This window comes from Spermophilus citellus, assembly GCF_964194105.1.
Source record: "Spermophilus citellus genome assembly, chromosome: 3".
Classification (NCBI taxonomy): Eukaryota; Metazoa; Chordata; class Mammalia; order Rodentia; family Sciuridae; genus Spermophilus; species Spermophilus citellus.
This window is the reverse complement of record NC_138184.1, coordinates 148,734,194-148,759,251: the sequence shown is the minus strand read 5'-3', so window position 1 is coordinate 148,759,251 and position 25,058 is coordinate 148,734,194. Positions and strand designations below refer to the sequence as shown.

Here is a 25,058-nt window from a genome sequence, read left to right as displayed (position 1 = left end):
TTTTGGAAATGATTAGATCACAAGGGCTCTGACCTCATCAATGGATTAGCCTATTCAGTGATTTGTAATTTGATGGCATTATTGGAAGGCAGTAGAAACTTTAGGAGGTGAGACCCAGTTAAAGGGAATGTTCCTTGCAGGCATGCCCATAGGGACTCTGGTCCCTCATCCCTTCTCTCTCCTCCTCCATGTGCTTCCTGGCTGCCATGAGCTGAGCAGCTTTCCTCTGCCCTGCCCTTCCACCACCATGATATACTCACTGACCCAGAAACAATGGAGCCAGCTGACCATGGACTGAAACCTCTGAAACCATGAGCCAAAATAAATATTTTCCTCCTTTAAGTTATTTTACTCAGATATTTTCTCACAGCAAAGAAATGCCAACACAGTTGTTGATATTATAACATGCAGTAAAAGTTGTTCTAGAATCCGGGAAATTCATACTAGAGAAAAACTAAAGAAATTCCAGTGACATGTTGTAAAGTCATACCAATATAAGTAATAGTTAGTGCAATATCAATAAATAAAGATTCCCAAAGTAGACATAGTCTAGGCATAGGGGGGCCCACACTAAGTAACTATCCATGATAAAAATCCAAATCTTAATATGTTTAGTATGGGAAAGAAATAGGGGTCTATGCAGAGAAAGGTTCCAGATTCAGCCTTAAGATAGAAATCTCTGAAATATATAATAGGAGATTTACCAATGAGGAAATAGTAAATATGTATAAAAATCAATTACCACAAAGAATATGATTGTCCAGGAATACAATGCAGAAAGCAAAATAATTTTAATGAAGTAGAATCATCAAAAGCCAGGTTTTCATTAGGATCTAATGGAGAGAATATAAAAACAATGATGTGGGCAATTTATTTGCAATTATAAAGGTAAGAAAAAAGTATTTCTGCTTTTTGTAACTGAAGACAATGCCATTAATGGTAAATTTTTCACATTTAACTTTCTCATCAACAAACCAATGCATCAATTACTTGTAAAATGATGAATAATTGAACATACTTCCATTGCCTTACTCTGCCTTTTGCCTATATTCCAACATGAAAACTATTATACATTAGCCAATATTACTTATAAAAATATTCTAATGTAGTTTTTACATATTTTGGTGTTGAGAGCCACAGCCAAAGGGGCCCTAGCAAACTTCCAGCTGCCAGCAAACTTCAGACTGCCAGCTGATGATTGGCTCACAGCGCCCCAGCAACATCTAGCTGATTGGCTCCTCCACGGAGCTGCTCATTGGGGGACTTCTTTGGCTCCGCCCACGCAACCCAGCCAATCAGCCTCAAGAGCAGGAGGATTGTGGGAGGTGGTGAGGTGTGTGGGGGTGAGAGGCTTGTGGAAGCGGGTGGTGGCAGTTGGGCTCTGAGGGTTTTTTCCTGAGGAGCTGTTTTGTTTGGGGTTTGTAGTTCTAAAAATAAAGTTAGTTTCTTTTGACAAGTGGCTCCTGAATTGTGCCCAGCCAGACTGCAGCATTTTGGATTCATATATATTTTGTATCATTGGCTTTAACCAAAGAAATGACCTTGAACTTAAAGTACTTTTCAGTTTCCTTTAAACTAACAACCTTCTCTAGCATGCTTGATGTAAAAATCACATTTACAAATGTTTAAAACTATAATATAAAGTGATAATTTCATTGCAAGACTGAAGAGAAATGGCTTTTATTATGCACTTCTAGAACATTCATAATCATTCAAGAATATAAATATAAGCTGTCTTTAAAAATAAAGCCCTCTGGTCCATTTTCTTGCCAAAGGATTTCTTACATTCGTGATTAAGTAGCTGCCTTTCAACTTGTTAATCAAATAAACCATAGAACAGTTAGGAAAATTAAGGGGGAAATGTTTGCTTTTCATTTAAGAAAGGTCCTCAACATTCATTATTTTTAACATCACAAATTCCCAGAAAACATTAAGAACTTCACCACCGGGGCTGGGGATGTGGCTCAAGCGATAGCGCGCTCACCTGGCATGCATGCGGCCCGGGTTGGATCCTCAGCACCACATACCAACAAAGATGTTGTGTCCGCCGAGAACTAAAAAATAAATTTAAAAAAAAAAATTCTCTCTCTCTCTCTCTCTCTCCTCTCTCACTCTCTCTTTATAAAAAAAAAAAAAGAACTTCACCACCAGTGTATATAATTCATTTTTTGAAATCATAGTTTTTAAAATAAAATTATATAACAATTACAGGCCAAGTTAGTTCAAATATTATTAGCATAACCGCATATAGTATCTAATAAATAGTTGTTGAATAAGGGAATAAATTTCATCTTTCATAATGCCTGTCAAATTTACCATCTGCTCTCCATCTCCACAGCAACACCCTGAGTTTGGGCTCTTACTGCTTCTGCATAGGCTGCTCACACAGCACTCCTGTTTCTGGTCGCCTCCCTTCTGCAGTACACTAGGCATGTTACTACCATACTAATCTTCCTGAAATACCACTCTTATCCTGAATATATCATAAGATTAATGAGATCTTTAACTGCAAACTTGCCCTGTAACATGGCCACAATTTACCTATCCAAATTTCACTTATCATAATCTTCAAAATACACTAAGTCATTCCAACTTCCATGTGCTTCCCATTCTGGCTTCCTTTTTTCTCCTCTGCTTTTTACAGACTACCCAGGAAAAACTCAGCTCATTCCAATGAGTTATATGAGTTGCCAAGGCAAACTGTCAGGAGAGAATTATGGCACTGTACCTGTGAGCCACAATAGCATCATTTGATGGTTTAAAGATTTATTGATGGATGTAGATAACCTTGACTTAGAAAATCTTCCATTACCATTTTTAGAAATTCTAGAATCCATTCATTTAGGCACTTCATTAAATATCACAAGTGAATTATTTTAAATGTAGTAGGTAGAAATCTGTAAGAGCAATTATTGACTGAAATAATATTTTCCAAAATGTTTGTATCATCTTTTACAAAACACAATGATGGCTATATTAAATGATTCAAGTATTGCCTCCGTAAGTCAAAGTCCATTTAACCCTGACAACTAATACATACATTATAAAGTCTATGATGACAGATTTTAAGAGATTGCTATAAAAATTTGAACTTTAAAAATTATCTCAACAGCATTTATTGACATGATTATTGTACAATTGCATGGTAAATAGCATAGGGATAAGGAATGCTTTTAACATATAGACCAAGATCTCAAGTTGACATATTTGTTTTCTATCCTTCAAGTTCATACTATTTATTAGACTATAGGCTCGATAGGTAGGAACAAAGGAGAATAGGACTAGGCAAAAACAGACATAGACTGGGAGGTCATGTTAAGAGATAATGCATTCAACATTTTTATGTACACAAAAGTCAATACTGCTATCTATTTAAACTGAAACATTAATAATTCAATAAGCCATTGAGTGCTTTAAGAGTATAATGCAAAGTGATTCTATTACTTCGAACAAATGGCAAAAGAACAGTAAAATATGGTCTATGCCCTTAAGGATCATATAACCCAGATGGCAAAAGAAGAGAATGGAATAAATGAGGAGAAAAATGAAACAAGGTAGCACCCTACATTTTCCAGATGAATAATTACAAGTGTTAGTATCATGATAAAATTATAAGAACTACACAAAATCATTCATGTAGAATTTAAATGCAGGTTCTGTTTAACTATGCAACTATAAAACAATCGCAAAATTTCTGTTGAGAAAAAAAATAAAGCAAACAAAAAACTGAACACTTTGGTAGAATACATATCTTCTATATCCTCTAATACTTTTAGTCATCAGAGTTCTTTTTTAATTGCTATACTTACATATGGATTTCCAGTTTTCCCAGCACCATTTGTTGAAGATGCTATCCTTCCTCCATTGCATGCTTTTAGCCTCTTTATAAGATAGCTGTAACTTTGTGGATTAGTCTCTGTGTCCTCTATTCTGTACCATTGGTCCACCCACCTGTTTTGGTACCAGTACCATGCTGTTTTTGTTACTATTGCTCTGTAGTATAGTTTGAAATCTGGTATCGCTATGCCGCCTGATTCACACTTCCTGCTTAGAGTTGCTTTTGCTATTCTGGGTCTTTTATTTTTCCATATGAATTTCATGATTGCTTTATCTATTTCTACAAGAAATGCCGTTGGGATTTTGATTGGCATTGCATTAAACCTATACAGAACTTTTGGTAATATCGCCATTTTGATGATGTTAGTTCTGCCTATCCATGAACAGGGTGTATTTTTCCATCTTCTAAGATCTTCTTCTATTTCTCTCGTTAGGGTTCTGTAATTTTCATTGTATAAATCTTTCACATCTTTTGTTAGGTTGATTCCAAAGTATTTTATTTTTTTTGAGGATATTGTGAATGGGGTGTTTTTCTTCATTTCCATTTCAGAAGTTTTGTCACTGATATACAGAAATGCCTTTGATTTTTGCGTGTTGATTTTATATCCTGCCACTTTGCTGAATTCATTTATTAGTTCTAGTAGTTTCTTTGTAGACCCTTTTGGGTCTTCTAGGTATAGAATCATGTCATCCACAAATAGTGATATTTTAAGTTCTTCTTTTCCTATTTTTATGCCTTTAATTTCTTTCATCTGTCTAATTGCTCTGGCCAGTGTTTCGAGAACTATATTGAATAGAAGTGGTGATAGAGGGCATCCCTGTCTTGTTCCAGATAAGTACATGAAAAAATGCTCACCATCTCTAGCAGTCAGAGAAATGCAAATCAAAACCACCCTAAGATACCATCTCACTCCAGTAAGACTGGCAGCCATTATGAAGTCAAACAACAACAAGTGCTGGCAAGGCTGTGGGGAAAAGGGTACACTTGTACACTACTGGTAGGACTGCAAACTGGTGCGGCCAATTTGAAAAGCAGTATGGAGATTCCTGGGAAAGCTGGGAATGGAACCACCATTTGACCCAGCTATTGCCCTTCTCGGACTATTCCCTGAAGACCTTAAAAGAGCATACTATAGGGATACTGCTACATCGATGTTCATAGCAGCACAATTCACAATAGCTAGACTATGGAACCAACCTAGATATCCTTCAATAGATGAATGGATAAAAAATGTGGCATTTATACACAATGGAGTATTACTCTGCACTAAAAAATGACAAAACCATGGAATTTGCAGGAAATGGATGGCACTAGAGCAGATTATGCTAAGTGAAGCTAGCCAATCCCTAAAACACAAATGCCAAATGTCATCTTTGATATAAGGAGAGTAACTAAGAACAGAATAGGGAGGAAGAACATGAGAAGAAGATCACCATTAAACAGGGTCGAGAGGGAGGAGGGAAAGAGAGAGAGAAGGGAAATTGCATGGTAAAGGAAGGAGACCCTCATTGTTATACAAAATTACATTTAAGAGGAAGTGAGGGGAAAGGGGAAAAAAACAAGAGAAGAGAAATGAATTACAGTAGATGGAGTAGAGAGAGAATATGGGAGGAGAGGGGAGGGGAGGGGGGATAGTAGAGGATAGGAAGGGCAGCAGAATACAACAGACACTAGTATGGCAGTATGTAAAAAAGTGGATGTGGAACCGATGTGAATCTGCAATATGTATATGGGGTAAAAATGGGAGTTCATAATCTGCTTGAATCAAATGTATGAAATATGATATGTCAAGAGCTTTGTAATGTTTTGAACAACTAATAATAAAAAAAATAATTGCTATACTTAAATCTTTACCATGTAATTGAGAGAAATGTTCAACCTTCTCACTGTTGCTATCATGTTCTTTAGAAAAAAAAGTTAGTTGTGCATTATTTTGAATATTTTTCTATGCTACAAAAATAGCAATTCTCAAAACTTTACTCTTAAAAATTATTGAAAGCATCAGTTTATACCCAAAGGACCTACAATCAGCATACTACAATGACACAGCCATATCAGTTTTTATAGCAGCTCAACTCACAAATAGCTAAACTATGGAACCAATCTAGGTGCCCTTCAACAGATGAATGGATATCACAGGGTGACCAACATCTCTGCCAGGGAATTCTTGCCTGCTCAGAGGAATAAACCTCCTGAGAAATTAAAGTCTAGAATAATTAGTGAAGAACAAAAAACAAAGAGTCAGAAAGGATAGTTTTAAGGAACTGGACCCCCGATAGGTCCAGTCCACATAGGAGCTGGAGCTAGACAATGAGAAAATGGCTCCCTTGGTTTATTTAAGGGAGTACATCAAAGGTAGGGGAAGGTTTCAGGGGGTGGAGTCTTACTTCCTGACATCTTGCAGTCAGCAGGTTGATTGGCATCTTAGCAGGTCAACCCCATCTCCAGTGCTGTGTGGGATGTGGCAAAACTTGAATAAGGTTCACAATGTGTCTGGGCAGTCTTCCACAGAGGAAATGTCCACTAGAAGTTCTCTGACACCAGAATTCCCTATTCATTAGGCTACAATGCACAACAGTCCACACATAACTCCAACAAGTGGCTCCCAACAAATGGATAAAGAAAATGTGGTATATATACACAATGGAATATTACTCAGCCTTAAAGAAGAATGAAATTATGGCATTTGCCAGTAAATGGATGAAACTGGAGAATATCGTGCTAAGTGAAATAAGCAAATCCCCCCAAAAAATCAAAGGCTGAATGTTTTCTCTAATAGGCAAATGCTAATTCACAATAAGGGGAGGGGATGGTTAGAGAAGAATGGAAGTACTTTGAATTAGGCAAAGGAAAATGAAGATGGGTAGGAAGAATAGTAGAATGAATTGGACATTAATACCTTATGTGCATATATGATTACACGACCAGTGTTATTATACATCATATACATCCAGAAGAATTAGAAATTATACTCCATTTATGTATTATGTGTACGAATGCTTTCTACTGTCATATATAACTAATAAGAACAAATTTAAAAAGTAAAAATAAAATTATTGAGAATTTGAAGAGTTTTTGGTTATGGTGGTTATACTTACTAAGTTTTATCATATTTGGAATTTTTAAAGGCAAAGTTTTAAATATAAATTCATTTAAAAATAACAATGATAAATGTATTATGTGTCAACACAAATAACATTGTTATTTAAAAATAATGATTTCCTAAACAACAAAAATTATTGAGATGAGTAGCATTATTTCACATTTTTGCAAATTTCTTTAATATCTTGTCTTAATAGAAGACATCTAGATTCTCACAATTGCTTTGGAATTTAAACTAATATGATTATTTTGTTTTGATTGAATATATACATACACACAAATACACACATGAATGAAATATATATAGCAAAAATATGTATAGCAAAGCACGGTGGCACGTGAATATAATCCTAGCAGCTCAAGAGCCTGAGCAGGAGGATTACAAGTTCAAAATCAGCCTCAACAACTTAGTGAGGCCCTAAGCAACTTGGAGACACCCTGTCTCAAAATTTAAAAACTAACAAACAAAAAGGGCTAGAGATATGGTTCAGTGGTTTAGTGGGCTTGGGTTCAATCCCTGGTACCAAAAGAAATACATAAATGGCATACTGGGCATACTGATGGCAGTTAGACTGCAAACTACAGAGTCTATAGAAAGAACATAATAGGGTACTGAATTAAAATCTTCACAGTTAGATCCAGTACTGCCACTTGTTTGCATGTCATTTTGAGGAAATTCTTGGTTTTAGTATTTTCCTCAGTTGGAATGAAGGGAAAGAAATGGGATTTTTAAAAAATTATACTAGAATGGGAATGGGGTATTGCTCAGTGGTAGCATGTGCTCAGCATATATGAGGCCCTAAATTCAATCCCAAGAAAGAAAGTAGAGAGCAAGAGAAGAGAGAAAGAAAGAAAAGTATATCACTGTTATTTACCATAGTGCCCACATACCAGTAGCAAGGATGCTCCAAACATATACAAATTTGACTGATGTTTAAATGCCAAAATTAGACAAAAATTCTCACATCTTTATAAATTGGAGGTCTCTTGTCTATTTTTCTTTGCTTTATGACAAACATATCCCCACCCACCCCGGGACTAGACTTTTATCCCACTATCTAGTTAATTAAGTTTACCCTACTTTCAGAACTCTAGTAAACTACCTCCAAATAATGAAAGAACAACTGTTTTATTTTTTGCATATATTCAAAACTATCTCTTTCAGCAAAGTATCTCAAAACATTATAAAAGAATGACTAAATACAGCACTATTTGATATATGACTCAATTTTTAAATGTCAAGGAGAAATAAAGGGTAAAAATTGCATACATAGTTAGCATGTAATGAAAAAATTTTGAAAATGGCCATAGCAACTCAGTATGACTGGCTGATGATTACAGGGTGTGGCAATTACCAAAGCAATGTGTATGAGCCCAAAGGTCCTGCTTTACCCCTGTTTCACTATACTGCAGACAGAACAATGTTACTAATATTATGCATAAGCAATAAGCATAAATTAACACCATATTTAAAATTATTTTACTCAATCTCCTTCCATTTTCTACTTTGAAAAAGCAACCAAGTCTATTAGCAGAGGTTCTTGAACACTTAAGAAAACAAATGACCCTGTCCATCTCCTCTCTAAAACAACCCATTCTCTCCCTTGAGAGCATTTTTCCCTGTCTTCGTTCTCTTCTAATAAATTTTGCTATACTTAAAAAAAAAACTTAAAGCCCCATAAATACTTTGTCCTTGCCAAACCAAATAAATCCAATAAAACTAAATATTAACCAGATGCTTGCCACTGTATTGGGAGAAATTTGAAAGGAGGAAAGTAATTATTACTGTCTCCATTAAACTATCCAAATTTCTCTCTCTCCCAGGGGAAACAGTAAAAAGTCTTGAGGTTTTGGCATTAAGTTTAGCAATCTGTTATTTGGGAATAGGCAAATTAAGGGTATTTGAGGTTTTGCTACATCCAAGCATACAAGCCATCTACATTAGTTTGCTAGAGCTGCAATAAGAAAGTACCACAGACAGAGTGGATGAAGCACAGAAATTGATGATGTTCTCATAGTTCTGGAGGCCAAGAGATGTCAGCAGGGTAGATTCCTTCTAAGAGCTATGAGAAAAGGATTTGTTTCAGGCCTTTCTCCTTGGCTTATGCTTGGCTATCTTTCCCCCCATGACTTCACCCTGTCTTCCCTCTGTCTGTCCTAAATGTCCTGTTCTTTAAGGACACCAGTCATTCTGGATTAGGGACCACCCTAAAACCCTCATTTTAACTTCATTGCCTCTGTAAAGACCCTACTTCCAAACAGAGTTATAGTCTGAGGTACTAGAGGTACACATTTATTTTGAAGGGGACACAGTTAGCCCATACAAGCACCTAGGACCCAGCCATGAATCTGGCTCTTTTTTTCTTGTACTAAACATGCTTAAATATCAACCACTTATTCATAAGCTACTAACATGTCTACTCTGCCCTTGATGCTAGGTTTACAAAATGAATATGACACAGTAGCTGACTTAAGGGATATGGTCTATTAAAGGAGACAAGTAAACCTAAAACACAGGAGAAGGAAGCACCTCTGAATCTTTTTTGAAATAAATCAAGGTATAAGCAATAAAGTAAAGTAATAAAAATAAATGCTCTGAGGAAAATGAGGAGGCACATAAAAGAAAACACAAAACAAATATTATGTTTCAATTATTTTGCTATCATTTTGCTTTTAAGGAGGGTAAATCCCCTCTTTCCTCTCTCTTCCTCAAACATAAAAGTATACAGAAATACACTTTCCAAAGCACAGCTCTACTTTAATTCCTTAAAGCTTTTTGCGTTCTAAGTAGCAGTTTTCCCTACTGCAATGGTGGGGACAAAGGAAGAGGGAAATGTCAAGAGAACCAAATTCCAATTAACTTGTGGGTTGATGTTTTAGCATGAGTCATTGCCCTTTAATAAGCTGGAATGAGACTCTCAATCATTAAAGAAGTGTGCCAGTTGAGACCCAGATGTTCAATAGAAAATGGGGGGCAAAGAGGGAGGTGCAAAGAGAAAATGAAAGAAAATGTGGTTGATGGTAGTAAAGTCTCCTGAGAGGGCATCAAAACAAAAGAAACAAATCTTGACTATGCAAAATTCTATTTGATTCTTCCCAATCAGAAACTTAGTGGATCTTATTCATGTAGTTGTTTTTCTTGGTTTAAAAAGATCACAGTAAGCAAAGCAGAAATAAATAGTTCAGTATAATCACCATTGTTTGTATTAACTGGGATAGAAGCTGATTTGTTTTAGCAAAGACTGAATTATAAAATTATTTTTCAATAATATCAAGTCTTATACTAATATAACAAATGTACACTATACATTGCTGTATAGCTGAATATGAAACTAAAATTGGTATGGCAAAAAAAAAATTCTATCTTGGTTCCTCCCAAAGTATGTGAAAGTGCTATAAGAATGTTTAGATCCCTAAAGTATTTTAAGCATTTTTTTTCCATTATGCATTGCTTCTGAAGAAAGGGTTTATTCCAAAAAAAAAAAACCCAAAAATTTGCTTGGACCCTTCTACTAGTAATTCATTCCAGATTGATGGAATCAAAATTCAATACTTCACCTTATATTACAATAAACTCTCTGGAGCTTTATAACCTGGTGATATGAAGAATATATCCTCTGATTACTATCTTGTGACCAACTCAATAAGACTGTAATGAAGAGGCTGACCTTTTTTATGAGAAATTCTACAATATATTTATGTCTCTCATGGTGAAAACAAGTTTCATTCTTATTTATATATTCTTTCTTGACCTATCCTTTCTTTCCTCTCAACCTTATTATCATTATTATAAGTAAAAAAAAGTATTAAAGAACATTTTATCTACAAATAACAGCAATTATTAAAAATTAGATATTAGTATATATAAAAGGTTATTAATAGGATTCCTTTTATAAAACAATTTAAATTAAAGAATACAGTTAACACAAATTATGGCAAGCATACTTGAAATTTTGCCCATTCTTTCCTGTAAGGTATGACACCTTATATTCCTCTTACAACATTCAATAAACAGAAAGCACATGGCATAACAAAATTAATGCCAACTTCAGAGACAAAAAAAAAAAAAATGACACCTCAGCAAGTTACTTAACTTTCTGAGTCTATTCTTCCTCAACTATGAAAGGTGGATGGTAACTTATACCAAATGAAAATGTTTTAGAGATTAAAAATAATACAAATAAAGCAGCAGCATATAGTAGATATTTAACAAACAAATTATCACTAACAGAGTATTTATCATTTGGACAACTGAGAATTTATTTCAGGAGCTTACAGTTCCAAAAAGAGGGGTCCAAGAGGGGGGTTTCATCAGATTCCAGTACCTTTATTCTTCACTGATCAACTCTAATATTGTAGCCTTTACCTCCAATGGCTCACCATCAACCTATTCCTTAATGTACTTTATAACATAAACTGGATTTTCATCATATATTCTCCATGACCTTATAAACAAATCTATAAGCTCTTTCTCAATGCTCATTCTTTCTCTTTAACTTTGTAACAAGTGTCTTCCCCGCTGAAACTCTGTTTCTTGACTTCACTTACTTCAAATCTTCTTGTTCCATCACCCATGTAACCATTTCCCAAATTTTGAACACTTATTTAACAGTCTGTTTGATTTGCACATTCTAGTTGATGATGCCTTACCTTATATTCCTTATACTTTATATCCTCTTACAACATCATACCTTATATTCCTCTTACAACATTCAATAAACAGAAAGCACATGGTCTCCCATTTCTAAACTACTATAGCCATTCTCTGTCCCCCATTTCTAAACTACTATAGCCATTCTCTGTCCCCCATTTCTAAACTACTATTACCATCCTCTCCATTTCCTTATCAGGACCCACTTGAAGTTTCCTAATTTCACAAAATGGTCCCTTCCTCTTCTCAACTACTCAAGTGTGCACTGCTTTAGGCACTGTGTTGTGTCTCTGCCATAATAATATCCATTGACTAAATAAATCAGCAGAAACTTTGAAATTCAGATCAAACAGGAATAGATATGTCCAGAAAGTTCCAAGAGGCCAAAAGGACTTTTTATATCTCCAATGGAAGGAGATGGGAGTACTGTTTATGTATTGATTAGACCCAGGACCCTAAATGAATTAATTAAACAATGTATATTTTAAAAGTGGAAAGACAAAAGAGTTCAATTTGATAAAAATGGAGTTTGTAAATGTTGCCCAATTTAAGCACTTTTAAGGCTTACATTATTCTCTTAAATTTCCAAGCCTACATGTCACTTTATACAAAAGTAAATGTATATCTTTCCATAGCTGAAAACTAAAATAATTTGCATAGTACAGTTTTAGAAATCATATATAATATTTTCATTAAGTCAAGCACAATGACTGATGAATCCTTATGCACATATAGGAGAAAGAAACTTATGTTCATCATCTAACCAAAAGGCTTTTTGTTCAAAAATGCACAACCAAACAAATATCACTTACCAGTTACTAAATGCTACCCTGTTGCAAGAATCAAAAACAATAAATGTTTGAACTACAATAAAAAAAATACTATGTTTCCAAAACTCCTCTATCTCTTCTATATGATACATTTAACATAACATTCTTTACAACATACAAACAGATTCCAGAATGCAAATTAATCTTGAAGACCCACAAGTTGAAATGTGAAGTATAATCTTGAAGACCCACAAGTTGAAATGTGAAGTAAGTATATTATGCAAATATCAATTTTAAGTTTCTCCATCTCACCCACCCCACTCCAGGGTCATTTACTTTAACTTTATTAGGCTATATTTATTAAAATAGCAGATGTGAATTCATCACAGAACTGACTGGTAATAATTGTAATGGGGTTACCAAAATTTGAAACAAATTGTACAAAAGAAAAACTTTAAAATGCTCAAATAAATGATTAAATTTACTTATCAAGTATAAGTGAGAGAAGTGTCACAGAAAAAAATTAAAAAAATTGATTTTCAAATAGAATGGCATCAGAAATTGAGTTTAAATTGTCTGTACTCTACCACTAACAAGGTGTTGATTTGAACAAGACTTAATCTGTACAATAGGAATAATGATTCTTACTTCATAAAATTAAATAATTAAATGAAATTAATTATGCAAAATATTCTGTAGTACTTAACCACATATTAGGATTCAATAAAGTATATTAAAGACCTAGATATTTTTACAGGTAAACTACTTTAATCCTTCCAAGGAAGAGATTAATTGCCAGAGGATACAGAAAAGATGGACAGCTTTCTCTCCCCGCCAAACCTAGCATATTCAAAAACCAAAATGTTAAAAGCAAAATATAAAGGATATTTACTATATCACTCTCACACAGCAAATCAAATATAGCATTACTTTTAAAAGACAAGTTATTATCAAGTGACCTTTATCCTAATTTGGTGAAATATATTGAAAATTTTCTAATACAACTCATTAACCAATAGGTAAAAGAACAAAACCATATTATCATCTCAATGTAGTATGAGAGAGTTTGATCAAATTTAACATCTATCTCAGTTCCAGAAATGGGAAGGGGATAGAAGAGTATTTTCTCAACATGCCATAAATAAAAATTTTGAATTCACAACTGTGAAACCCTAAAGTAATTCTCATTTAAATGAGAAATGAGCCAACAATGCTCACTATTTATTACTATAATTCAATGGTATTCTAGAAGTTCTGATCAATGCAACAAAAGAATTTATTGTTGACAAGAAGACCAAGTGATAATCATTTATAAATGGAATAAATGAGTTATTACAAAACCCATTAAATGGGTAATGGTTAGCTAACTACTATCTCTTCATTCAGAATTATTAGAAAGAGCATAAATTTTCAAAAATTAATTTGGTAATTAGACAAACTATGGTAAATCCATATGCTGGAATATTACACGCACATTTTAAATTAATGTTATGTTGTAAAATATAATATTTTATTGATGTGAGTAAGCATTCACAACCTGTTAAGGGAACATAAGCTGGTGAAAAAGCAGCACATAAAAAACATTTTATTTATTTATTTATTTTTTATTGGCTACACAGGACATTACAATGATCTTGGCAATTTATACATTTGAATCAATTGGGGTATAAATTCTCATTTTTCTGAATGTACAGATAGCAGATTGTGTTTTTTTAAAAAAAATGTAAATACCCATTCCAAAAGACCTATAAGGATATTAATAATAAGTATCTCTGGATGATGGCAGGTAAATGATAAACATTACTTATCATTTGGAAAATATTAAATAAATATTGACTTATCATTTAGAAAATTCATGAATGCATAATAATATTATCATTTATCATTGTCCTTGTCCTACAATGACATTAGTAATTAGGAAAATGTAGAACATTTATGATATTCTTGTGACAATAGGGACAATTATATCTAAAATCATGCTAACATTGATTCTTCTATTGTTTTAAGCTGCATTTTAATCGATATGAAAGAAATTTTCAGAGTTCTAGAAGACAATCAGACAAAATACTTCACTCCATCTTTACTTATAATCAAATACAATGCCAAATAATATTCAGATATTAGCCATACTATTCTCATTCCCCTGCAAAAGATAAGATTCAAGAGTGAGGAACAAGTTCTGAACCTCGATATCCAAATCCTGAACTAGAAATTGTAAAAAGAAAATGAAAGTGGTAGGGAAACTTATGTATTATCTTCCTCAGGTGAAGAACATGGGTCTTTGACAACTAATCTCAACTCTCCTCTGTCTCATTTTGGAGACATCTCTCCAATGATTTATAAGGCAATATCCAAAGGGCAAGCACACAGGATTTCTTTTGAGTAAAGATGCTTTAAACAGGAAATTGTCAAGTGTGAAATGTTCCCTTTCCTCCAGGCAGATATGCAGCCTAAGAGAAGGCCAAAAAGACTCTGGCAGTACTTGATTCTCAGTAATAAGCAATTGACAAACTGTTGATTCCATCTGCTCTCCTCCAAAAAAAAAGACGAAGCATTCCACAGTGGTGCCAGGGGTCTCAGGCTTCATGCAAGGGGCTTTTCTAAGTGTATCCATTTTGACAACATTAAGATGCTCTCAAATATTTTTGAGTACCTGAGAGATACTACATAGACCCAATATTGACACTATACAACAACAATGCTGGTAATAAAGGAATATACTATCTTTAACACAATTTGTTGTTATTGTTGTTAGAGATGTTTTTTCCAGAATTTCTTACTGGCCAAGGCTCTGAATTCCTTCCATTTCTATTTTCTCAAGGACTTAGTTCCAATAATCATCTCATCTTGCCTGCATCTCTTACCTTCTAGTCTCTACTTTGACTTTTCTTATGTGTGTAAACAAATAAATATAACCTTCCTTCAACCTCTGTTCTTTGGCAGTAGTTTTCAACCATGTCTGCAAATTGAAATTATCTAGGGAACTTTTTTTAAAAAAATGCAAGTAATCTGACAGGAAGTGGATTGCTGGCTTCCTTGGATGAGAGGGAAAGATTATGAAGGCACATGAGCAAACTTAGGAAGGTGATGGATATGTTCATTATTGTGATAGTGATGATAGTTTCACAGTTGTAAATGTGTCAAGCATTAAATTCCATAGCTTAAATATGTGTAGTTTGTTATATGCCAATTTACTTCAAAAAGCTCTTGTTTAAATAAATATCAATGTCTGGGTCCTATCTTGACCTCAGTGGAAGGTATAAGACTCCTTCTGGCAATCAAAATTCTCAAAATTCCAGGATATAGGCATGGCTATACATGCTTATAATCCCACAGTCAGGAGGATTGCAAGTGTGAGGCCAGCCTGGACAACTCAACAAGACCCTATCTCAAGATAACATAAAAGAGGGCTAGGGATATAGCTCAGTGGTATAGCACCCCTGAGTTCAATCCCCAGAACTGGGGGGTAGGAAGGAAGATGCCAAATGTGTAGTCAATTTCAAAAACGACTGCTCTACAGCTATTATTTTCTCCTTTGTTCACTTTATTCTTCCTGAAAAGCCTCAAACACATCCACTTTGTCACTATCCATTCTTTTTCAACCTTCTGAAGCTTGGTTTCTGAACCAACCACCTCTCAGCTAACATGTACTTGCAGAAGTTACTTCTGAACTCCTGACAAAGTCACTGGTCACTGGGTCCTCTTCTTATACACCACTTTGCAGCATTTAAAATTACTGACCTGTTCCTACTCCATTTGAAAATATCTCTACCCTGAGCATCTCTCCTGCTGCTCTTCCTATATTTCTAACTACCACTCCTCTATTTCTTTCAGACTATTCTACTTGTTTCTGCTATCTATCAGAGTATGTGCTCTGGCTGCTATTTTTATCATGCTGAAGGCTTTCTCTGAGTCATTTCTACAAAACCAAATCAATACAGCTTCAATTCAACCCCAAATCTTCTCTCCAATCCTGATTCCCTTTATAAATTCCACATCCATAGACCTAAACATCTCTCTACATCTTTATCTGCCTGATCCACTCACTGCTTCCTCAAAGTAAAAAAAAAAAAAATAGAATTTATCATCTTTCTTCAATGTATGTGCTCCTCATTTCCTATCAATGAAACCAGTTCAAATCCTCATAGTCTTTATTCCTCCTCTTTTCTTCCTACCTCACTAAGCCAGAGTGAGGGTATAAAATATAAATCTAATAAAGAATTTCTCATTCATCACCTTCAAGCCAGTCTCTTTAGCTAAGAGTAGAATGCCCTGGCATGACCCTCTACCACCCTCACTACCTTATCTCCTGCCATTTGCTTACTACCCCTTCATCAAGCCATGTCAATATCAATGTTATTGACTTTGTCAACAATGTTAATTGACATTGACCTGTCACCATCAGTGACTTATCTAACTGCCACGGTTTTTCATACCTCCTTGCCTTCTCACTCATTATACTTCTTTGAAAACTCGTTACTCACCTCTCATGATCAAAACTGAGCTGCATGTTTCCAACCTCACCTACAACCAAAGTGAGTTGGCCATCTTCTACACAAGCTCCCTTACTACACCAGGCAATCTCTATTCATAGTTATTACATGGTATTATAAATGTTGCTCTACTGTAATATTACTAATATCTTATACATTAGACAGTAAATTCCTTGAGGACAAGAACTATGACATTCATCTCTGTACTCCTAGTAACTATTCAGCTTGGGGTAATGTAAAGTAAATTTATTTTGACATAATTTTAATTATACAAAATGTCTTGAATACTAAAAAATTTTAAAGATTTTTTAGGATTCACTATAAAATAAATATTAGGAAATAGAATGTTGAAAAACAGAGTTGACTGAAATGTATTTCTATCTATTGTCAAAACTACACCACTCTAAAAACCACAACCAAGAGCAGACTTTATAAAACAGAAATACAGCAACAACAACAAAACAAAAAAAGCACAGCAGGGACATCACACAGGCCTAGCCCATCTCTCATTACGTATCCACACCAAGGTACTGTTCAGGGATCTTCTAGTCCCTCTATGGTAATAATTTTAATAAATCAAATAAGGATAAAATGAGCCAAGTCTAAATGTGTTTTCTAACTATGTGATGGTTTTTCCCCTTGTCCGTTTATGATTTGAACATCTGACTGAAACCATTCTTGATCAAGCAGATCCTAAGGATGTATTTTTCATTCCTGCCTGAAATTCAGGAATATGTTGAGTACTAATATTCATCTTTAAACCTTAAAATGTATTAACCTATGGGTGGGGGGAATGCTTACAAATGATGACTTTGGATGTAGAACGTTCTTATGGAAAACAAACCTCCCAGAACTACCACATTGACTCAAGGTTACACAAATCCTTATGCCTTAAAGTCGACAAAATTTTTAAAACCTCAAACTGTAAAGTATTCCATGAACCAAAGAGTTAGCATACCTGCTCTAAAAGCTACTGTGTAATCCAAAGGACAAATAATTTGCCAAAGGACCCCTTGGCCCTTCTGCCTGTAGTAGTGCAGTCTCTGAGATAAGTAGTAGCTGCCAGTGCAACACACTCCCCCTACCTGAAGAGTGGAGCCGCTGCTAGGCGTGTGATAGCGTATTTATCTGAGAACTGATTCTGTGCAGCACCAAACCAAGAGGGCAAATTAAAATCTTTCAGGAATGTCTAAACTCTGAAGGTACAAAGCACACATGTGCACGCTGAAGGGTGGCTGTCTAGTTTTGCTGTAGCGTGCAAAACTTGGGGTCTTTTAATGCAACAATTTTGAGCTAAAACCCCGACGATTCTCGAATATGATAAAGTCAGCCTCGGAAGAGAAATAACTCATGGAATGAAGAGGGCAAGGGCTGAAGAGATTTTCGTACATAAATAACCAAGGAAGGAAATGTGGTTGCTTTCTGAACCTTTCTGCCTTGCATGGGACCAAAGATCAAGAGGAGAACGCTGCTTTCAAACAGGAGCGGGGTCTACAGTGACCATTTTGGCAACCAGACTGGCCGAATAGCGGTGGCCTCCCCAGAGTGCAGAGACAGCGTGGGAGGGATAGGAAAGGCGGGAGCATCTCCTGCTGTGAAAAAGAGGCAAGGGGGCTCCCACTTTAGGCCGACTCTGCAGAGGGGGCCGGGGGTCTGCGGCACCCGAGTCACGCCCGGAGGCTGGACCTCTCCCTGCTAGGAAGGAAAGATACTCGTGTTCGCGCGCACAAAGCTGCAGTCTTCCAGGCACCCAACTTCGGGGCAAGCAGCGGCCGGCCGCAGCCCACCCAACATCCGTCCCGGACGCCCCAGCGCCCAGCGTCGCCTCGCGCTCACCCACCGAGCCTAGCGCGAAGCCGTTACCCTCAACGAAACCGCGGCCCTGGGGACAAAGCCCTGTCCCCTCCCCGCCGCCGCCTCGCCCCGGCTCCTCCCTGACAAAAAAGTTATCGGTCGCCGGCCGCCCTGGGGCCCCGGCGTGGGTCGCTCGGCCAGACTCACCAGAGCAGCTTCCAGAGCTCCGGCTACAGAACCTCGACTTGTGCGGCTCGCAGCGACCACGGCGGCGGCTGCTCTGCTTTCTCCAGAGTAGCAGCACCACCTGCCCCCCTTCCTCCTAGCAGAACGGGTCCGGGAGAGCCATCTTCCCCCTCCTCTCACTGACTGACAACCCAGCCCCGAGAGCCGCCACTGCCGCCAGCCACTCTGACAGGCACTACTAGGGACCCGTCCCCAAGCAGCCAACCACCACCTCCCCACACCAGTTCAGCCTATCGCCGTCCACCAGGGTGGGACCAGAACAACTTCTCCACCAATGAGAGTCTTCCGCTGCTGGGCTTAGGGCGGGGCCATTAGGTGGGAGGGAGGGCGGCTTGAGTGGGCGTGGTCTGAGCAATGGGCGTGACCGGGGCACTTGGGGGAGATGATTGACTGTAGGGTTTGCGGTGGCCGCTAGGAGATAGCGATCAGTGAAGGTCTCTTAAACTCTGAGCCCTTGGGGGTTTATGGTCTTCTCACAGAAAATAAGCCTCACCAGTTGATGTGAACTGTAATCAGATAAGAAAAAACAAATTGATATTTTAATTTATTAGTCAAGAGGATTTACTTTCCAGTAATTCAACACACAAGAATTTATCAAAATCTTATCGGATCCCCTTAGGGGAAAAAAGGTTGGGGGGGGGGGGGTTGCAAAGGGTAATTTAAAACTCTCCTCCACTTCTTATATCATTGTGTTTGGCCTTAACCTGAAGAAAATTCCAATATATTTCCCTAAATTGTTTCCATGGACTGTTTTTATTTTCTCTGTCTTACCTCCCCTAGCTTCCCCCAAGACACTACACTAAATATGGTGTATAAGGACTGGAAACCTGACCATATCTGAACCAATTCCTGCATATAGTTCCACCGTTTTTTACCTTGCCACATCCCTCTCTACTCCAATCTAGATTAATTAGAAGGAAAAACAGACCTCCAACCTGGAAGACAGGAAGTCATTCTAGCTTTACACTAGAAATGGGAAGGATTTCTTCAAAAGCACTCAGTGATCTTTTCAAACATGCCAAACACATAAATAACAAGAGGGAGGGGAGGGAAGAGTGTATGGGGGCAGGAAAGATTCATTACCCTAGGTATATGTATGACTGCACAAGTGGTGCGGAGCTACATCATGTACAACCAGAGAAATGGAAAGTTGTGTGTAGTTGTGTACAATGAACCAAAATTCACTCTGCTGTCATATATATATATGTATATATATATATATATATATATATATATATATATATATATATATACATATATATATATGTATATATATATATAATTAAATTAATTAAAAATATGTCTGGGTATCAAAAGGGTATCAAGCAAGCATTTTCAGGTAATCATTAGAGCAGATTGCTAAAATAGTAAGAATCCCCTCTCCGAGGGCATAGCCAGATTTATAAGAAAATAACACAAAATATAATCATAAAGGCACCAGAGCCAGGTTCATGAGCAAAAAGAATTCAGGGCAAGAAACGATTGGGTTTTAGAAAATCAGAAATCTTCAAAAGGAAGATGATGTTTGAGTTGGAGCTTAAAAGATAAACAGGAGTTTGCCAGAGAAGAAACGTAGCAGTCATTTTAGAAAAAGGGAACACCATGTTCAAAGTCGCAGAACTGTGGAAAGGCACAAAGTAGTTGGGGAACGTTGAGGAAATAGATGAGGCTAAAAGGTGAGAAATAGTCAAAAATTGGGCTAAAGCAAAAGATTGAGATGAAACTGTGAAAAGCCTCATGGGCTGGTATAAGGTATTTAGAGCAGCTCTGTCCAAATGTGCTTTCTGCAATGTCAAAAACGTCCTCTATTTTTGTTGTCTAAAATGGTAGACACTAGACACATATGGCTATGGGGCACTTCAAATAATTCATGACCAAGGAACTCAAGTTTTAATTTTACTTTTAGTAACTCCCTGTTGGACAGCTCAAGTTTAGATTTTATTCTAAAGGCAATAATGGACCAACCGAAGTTTTTAATCATGTAACCTACATAATCAGATTTCTTTTAAAGGGTGAGAATTCTAAATAACAGTGTATAGAGTATCTGTTCCCTTTGAAAGGAATCTTAATAGATCAGACCAGGGTACTGTTGGAGGATTGACATGAACATTTATATCTCCTGAGTTAGAACCTGGTAGGTGGGAGGATTTACCTAAAGCAATATGGACAGGAAATTCCAGAGAGTATATTATGCCCTAACTTCTTAGAAAATACATCCAGTGAAATCCAAGAAGTCCTGGGGAATAAGGAGTAAGGGACCAGATAGAGAAGGAAAGCCAAAGGATCAACTAGATCATAAAATAAGGAGAAAAATAAGAGTAAGGAAAGAAGTGCACATAAATGTGCTTGTGCACATTCTCTCTCTCTCTCTCTCTCTCTCTCTCTCTCTCTCTCTCTCTCTCTCTCTCTCTCTCTCTCTCATTTAATCAGCTTTTACTGGCCATTGGCCATGTGGACCACTGATGTGTTAGCTGGATTTCAAGAGTCAAGGAGTCTGGTGGCAGGAAAGCTGGTTAGGAACAGGGCAGAATTGCAGCAGCTGACGACCTGAACCACACCTGCAGAATTGGAAATAGAAGGTAGGAGAAAATATTGACTTCCTGTGCTCTGCAAGGCATTTGGTTTGTCAAGGATGCAAATGAATGCTAGATGCTTACAGTGTAGATGGCTGGATAAGAAACAGGTGAAAAGTTAAGCAAAGATTCATCATTTAATGCAACAGAAGAGATGACACAAGGCAGGGGTTCAAGTGATTTTCTAGGGGCAGATCAAGCCTTCCAGTCACACCCATCCCCATCCCATCAAGGGTGGTCAGGGAAGGCTTCATGAAGGAGGTATTGATAACCTGAGCTGGGTCTTCAAAAATGAGAGGAATTTGAATCAGAAAAAAAAAATGTGAGAGGAGGAAATTTATAGAATGACTAAGAAAATAAAAGGAAGAGGGGAAGCAAAAAGTTCAGAGGGTGTCAGAGGAAATTGGGGCCAGACAGAGCCTGGCAAGCTTAACTGTAAGTAGATAATAGAGAACCTTGAAGACAGAATGAATGTTCAGAAGGAAAATATTCTCTTTGTGCCACGTGGCTTCTTGTCTGCTCATTAGAATCACTTAAGATACTTCTAAAAATATTAATGCCCAAACCACATCCCCATTCCAAGTAAATCAGAAAATTGGGGTTTGAATACAGAAACTTTTCTTAAAGCTTCCCAAGTGGTTAGAAAATCATCCAGGGTTGAGATCAGGGGGGTGGCATTGTAATATTTTAATTATGCTGAATCAGGATTGTACATAGGATGGATTGAGTAGATAGAAACTGAAACCTGTAGGGGCTAGGTTGTGGCTCAGCGGTAGAGTGCTTTCCTTGCATGTGTGAGGCACTGGGTTCGATCCTGAGCACCACATAAATAAAATAAAGATATTGTGTTGTGTACAACTAAAATAAAAAATAAAAAAATAAAAGAAACTGAAATCTGCCTATGCATATTTTTATATAATTTGTTTTCTTCCTGCCAAAAGACAGGAAGCAGTTATTGCCTAACTTCACTTCCCGTTTTACAGTGGTAAGGTAATATAAAAGTCAATCTAAGACTTCCTCTAAGTCAAAGTAAAACCAAAGTACAAGTTTCACTCTCCACCAGAGTTTGTGCATATAAAAATAATTTCCAACAATAACAGTCTGCAGTTAACTGTTACACATAACCATTTATATTTTAGTAGCAAAACACCAGGAAAATGCCTAAGAGAACATTCTGTTTTAAAAGGGAAATGCTTTTAACCTACTTTATAATAGGCAGCATATTCTAGACCCTTCCTATCCATCTTTGCTAGTCTCTGATATCTGGAAGCACAATTCTACATTAGCTATTAAAATACATTTACCTTCTTTAAAATAAGTTTTTGAAAAGGCCTGTGAATATTATAAAGCCTAAACATTGTCCTTATAATATTAAATTTCAGGGACATTAAGGAAAAAAAATAGCTCAAATATATTTCTGATAAAGTCAGCTAAGTAACATGACTTTTACATAAAACAAGAGATTTTTTGTCTTGAAAAAAGATGTAAAAAAGTGTTAATATTTTACTTTAATGTTTTTATGTTATGTTATAAGAAAATGAGAGAGAGAGGGAGGGAGAGAGCATGTGCATCTCAAGGGTCACTGAAGGACTTGCTGTGTCAGAGGTCCTTTCTAAGGAAACTACCCTGACCAGAGCCCCCAATTGGGGTGACAAGCAGCATGAACCCTGATCTGTACCATACAACCCCCTTCACAGAACCATGTAACCTGGGGGCAGTCAAGCTTTAAGTAACCTGATACAAAAACTCTAACGAAACAGTGATGGCAGTGACTACTTACACCCAGTGTCATTTAAGAATGTGAACTGGAAATGGGAAGAGAAAATCAATCACATGGTGAAGCTAAAAAGGCATTAGAAAGCAGATTTGAGAAGCCATAAGTGGGATGAGTAATGAGTAAACTGAAACCATTAGGTAGAGAAGAGATGTACATAGTGAAGAGCAAAGTGATTGGCAACAAAGGTCCAATATAAGTAGAGATAGCATAGAACAGGTGACAATCACAAAGTAAGGTAGGGAAGTCCTGTTGTTAAGGGAACAACAAGATAATCCATTTCCTGAAGCCACACTGGAGTGCCCCAGTTCCCACATCTGTGAGGTCTAGTTGCATCTGTTCCCAGAATCCCATAAGATTCCCATCTCCCTCACCTAAACGTATCCTAAGAGAATATGGTATTCTAAATGAATTGTCATAACTTTTACCCTGCATAAAACACTAAATGGATTTCCAGAATTGTGGACTGTGACGCTATGATACATATTTTGGTTTTCATCCAAATTCCTGACTCATAACTCCCATAGCCTTTGTTATTTTCTAAGTGACTAGAACAAGTAGGTTAAAGTATTTATTTGGTCATTAGTCTTTGGTTCCTGAGGCAGCCTTAGAACAGCTTCAGAGGGATAAAGTTGAAAGATGATCTTTTGCTGTAATGTTGGACACTCTAGGCCTCAGATGTAGGCCCTTTGACCTTCTCTGGGCCTCCTTTCACTTGCTCCTCTTTCTCCCTGAGGGAGGCCAAAGAAATTAGAAACATACTCTAATCGTCCCCTGCCTTTTAGTCTTGGAGCTAATCTATAGAGAAGTTCTTGGACCTACCTTGTCTGATGGTAGATTATAAGACCACATTTCAGAAGGGGTCCTTCCTTACACCGAGGCAGAAGGAATGCTGCACAGAGAAGCTGAAAAGAATCTGAACAGACAGGCTTTGCCGGGCTTCCCCACTCAGTCTGTTAGCATTGGATCATGCCCTTTTGTCTAATCACATATCTAATGATTGTCCATGCTTCAATCATACTTATGCAATGAAGTCCCCATAAAAACTCAAAGGGACAGGTTTCAGAGATCTGGAGAGCTGAACACATAGAGGCTCACAGGTGATTAGGAATTCATCCAGGTGCCGGAGGGTGGTGCTACCCCACTGAATGGGGACAGAGCTCCTGCACTGGAGACCCTTCTGGACTTCACTCTATATATCTGTTCATCTGGCTGTTTATTTGTGTCCTTTAAAATATTCTTGGCAAGCCGGCAAACCTAAATAGTATTTCCCTGAGGATAAAAGATAGGGGTCATGGAAGCCCCAATTGGTAGCCAGACTTTCAGAAATTCTGGAGGCTCTGACTTGTGACTAGTGTCTGAGTGCTCAACCTGTGGGATCCACGCTATTTCCAGATAGTGACAGAACTATATTGAATTAGAAGAAACCCAGCTGGTGTCTGCTGCAGGATTTCTTGATTGCTTGCTGATGGGGAAAAATTCTCACACTTTTGGGGATCATAGAAGTGATTCCTATTGTGAGGATATAAGAGGAGAAACTGCATTTTTTCCCTCCATTTCCTTAGTTGGATAAAGTGAAAGAAGCTGGACCAATTTCATTATGCAAAGAGAACTTTACTCTTCAAGGTTGGTAATGGGTTCTTCTAGGAATAGCATTTCTGGAAAGAAGAAAATATTCTTCATATCTTAAAAAAGACTCATAAATTAAAACTTCATAGTAGGTATTTTAAGGAGGAAAAAAAGTTGTCTTCTTCTTGTCTTTTAATAGCTGAGCCAGCCTGGCTCATTTTTATAAGCAAGCTATACAGATAGGGGTG

At 36.8% G+C, this 25,058-nt stretch overlaps 1 protein-coding gene across 3 annotated transcripts in view; it reads right to left on the bottom strand.

Annotated features, from left to right (window-relative positions):
* Window positions 1-19,042, bottom strand: part of HYCC1 (hyccin PI4KA lipid kinase complex subunit 1) — a 78,331-nt gene extending 59,289 nt beyond the window's left edge. For 2 of the 3 annotated variants that reach the window (XM_081282916.1, XM_081282918.1), the window contains exon 1: window positions 18,856-19,042. The gene's annotated coding sequence lies outside the window, so the exon portion shown is untranslated. Of the gene's footprint in view, window positions 1-742; window positions 834-18,855 lie in introns of all 3 variants that reach the window. The other variant, XM_081282917.1, reaches the window with a different exon arrangement.
* Window positions 19,043-25,058: the final 6,016 nt, after the last annotated feature.